This window comes from Sorex araneus, chromosome 8, assembly GCF_027595985.1.
Source record: "Sorex araneus isolate mSorAra2 chromosome 8, mSorAra2.pri, whole genome shotgun sequence".
Classification (NCBI taxonomy): domain Eukaryota; kingdom Metazoa; phylum Chordata; class Mammalia; order Eulipotyphla; family Soricidae; genus Sorex; species Sorex araneus.
This window is the reverse complement of record NC_073309.1, coordinates 40294827-40298002: the sequence shown is the minus strand read 5'-3', so window position 1 is coordinate 40298002 and position 3176 is coordinate 40294827.

Genomic DNA, 3176 nt, shown 5'->3' with positions numbered 1-3176 from the left:
AAAAGAGTTAGAAAAAAAATTATCTGCTTGAAAATCAGCATCAGTAGCAAGTTATTGACAGCAAGCAATATAAAATAATTGGGGGTCTGCTATGGGGGCAGGCTTAAGGGGTGGTTAGGAAAATAGGAGATAATGGGGGAGGGAAGGTATAATGGTGTTGGTACTGGTGTTAGAATATTGGATGCTTGTAACAAATCATCGTGAACAACTTTGTAAACCATAGTGTTTATATAAAGTATAAGGAGAAAATTTACATATGTAGGTTTACCTATTCCACGTAAACTCCAAAATGCATTAATACAGAATTGCTTTAAAAGTGTTATCAATGACAGGTGAGACATGGTTATTACCATAATGAGACCCAAGCATAAAATAAAATATACTTTAGATTCTAGAGTTGAAAACATGGATATGTAACTGAGAATAGGCATTTTATTATATTGTATGTGGTTTTGACCTATATAAATAAAACATTAAATTTAAATTTTTATTTAATTTTTCATTTAAATTTCTTGTTTAAGTGTTCTTATTTATGTAGGTTGAAATCATATAGTAATCACTTATTGGCTCCCACTGATTTATTTTTTGATCATTCTATTTGCCAGTTCTTAACATTTTGTTGGAAAAAGCAAAATAAAGTACATTTGTATGTGGCAAAGGGGGCAGGTTGAGATTGAGAGAGAAACTGGGGATATTGGAGGAAAGGTTACACTGGTGGTATTGGAACTCTAAACGCTTGAAACAATTGCATAATGAACAACTTTGCAAATCACAGTGTTTTTAATAAAAATTAATTTAAAGGCATGAGCATGAGGGGCAGGAGTGATAACAGTGGGTAGGGTGTTGCCTTGCATGCGGCCAGCCCAGCTTGTATCGCCAACATTCCATATGTTCCCACACTTCAAGCACCACCAGGAGTGATTCCTGAGTACAGAGCCAGAAACAATCTTGAGCATTGCCAGGTGTGGTCCTAAAACAAACAAACAAACAAAAAACAACCAAATTGAAAAAAAATCAGCCTCATTAAAGAATGATTGGCTTACAGTATTACGTGTCCGCTTTAAGGTTACAGTAACATTTATAGATATAGTTGTGTGATAACCACCACAGTGGAAAAATAGAGAATAGCAAATCTTTGAACAACACAGGTTTGAAATGCACAGGTCTACTTAGCAAGGAATTTTCCTCCCCAAGAAATGTATTTGGTCCTCCATAGCTGCAGATTCTGCATTCATGGATTTGGTCAAATGTGGGTGTCAGACATGGACAACCAAAGGGAAGGAACTTGAATATTCACTGATTTGGCATCTCTGGAGTTTCTTAACACAGTCCATCACGATGTGCAGGAGAAGACTGATGTTAAGTGTGGGAGGAGCTGAAGTTTTATAGGAGTTTTGGAGTAGGGCATGGGAGTTGGCACTCTTAATAGCTCTAGGATCAACTGTATTTTCATAATCACTGTAGATTCCCTTGTGCCCCTCCCTGTTAACATGCTTTTCTAGTTCACAGTCCAGCTAATCACTATCCATCTTCCTGTGGTTGTAGATTAAATTTGGATGTTAACATTTAATTTTTTTCAAGTAACAAGTATTAAAATTTTGTTACACACACAATTCAATTTTTAAATTTTCAATGAAATGGCTCTAAAATAAAAAAAACTGGTCAGTGAATTTTATATTGAAATAAAACAGAATAAAAAAATTGGGGGCAAAACTGAACAATATTTATTAAATAAAGTTACTTTTAAAAATTCTAGCCTACCACAACACCTAATCAGAGAGAGAGAACAAAAGGGAATTCCCTGCCATAGTGGCAGGGTGGGGTGGGGGGAGACGGGACTGGGGAGGGGGGGAGGGATGTTGGGTTTACTGGTGGTGGAGAATGGGCACTGGTGAAGGGATGGGTTATCGAACTTTGTATGGGGGAAACATGAGCACAAAGATGTATGGATCTGTAACTGTACCCTCATGATGACTCTCTAATTAAAAATAAACTAATAAAAAAAATTCTAGCCTATTTGTCTAATATTGTAGTCCAGAAAAACTTCTAGAATTTTTAATGTAATCAGTTTAGGCCACTGGATTATACTAAACCTAATTGAATACAGTAAATGGATCTTATTAAACAGCAACTGTCACTATCACTGTCATTAAACAGCAACTATGTATCAGAAATACAAAGAAAATTTATACATTCCATATATTCCTCTGGATTTTTCAATGTCTTTGATGCCGAGTGGCTAGTAAATGAAATATTGTAGAACCATGAAATAAAAACCACATGTTAAGATCTAGGTACTTCAACTGAGGCAGTAGCTTAAACAAAGGAAGTTCTCTGGGACTTTTCTTCTACGAATAAAGAGGCATGACTTATCAAATAAAAGGACAGAGTCAAATTATAACAAAAATCACACTTTAGAGAACACTTTTAAAATGTCACCATTGAAAAGCAGGTATTTGGGGCTGGAGTGACAGCGCAGCGGGTTGGGTGTTTGCCTTGCACATGGCAAACCTGAGTTCGATTCCCAGTATTCCATATGGTTCCCTGAGCACGCCAGGAGTAATTACTGAGTGCATGAGCCAGAAGTAACCCCTGTGCATTGCTGGGTGTGACGAAAAAAAAAAAGAAGAAGATATTTAACAACCGACTCAATTTTTTTCCCCAGAGGAATAAAATGGAATACAGAGACAATAGAATATATAAAATATCTAGATATAGTTCAAAGCTATTTAACAAAGAAGAATTAGGACAATATAATCATGATTTAAAAAAGTCAAAGATCAGCCCTGATTTGATTTAAATATTGAATCGAGCAAATGATGTAATGTTAAATATGCAGATAACAAATTAATAGTGTGAACTAGCAAAATAAAAAGATTCTATTTTAAAATACCAAGTATAGATTTTAGAACTGAAAAATACAATATCTGACACTCTTTAAGCTTAACAGAATGGAGATAACATTGAGTCAGTAAACTTGAAAGTGAAGTCCCCATGATTATTATGATTATGATTGTTTTCTCCCACAGTGAGTGTTTTTTAGGTATCTTACTATATTCAGGGCTTTTTTTCCTTCTTTTATAGAAATCTATTAAGTAATTCTTGGAAGGCTGGTTTACTGAATGATGAATTCTTTCTCACTGTTTGAAAAACTCATCATTCCTCCTTCAGATATT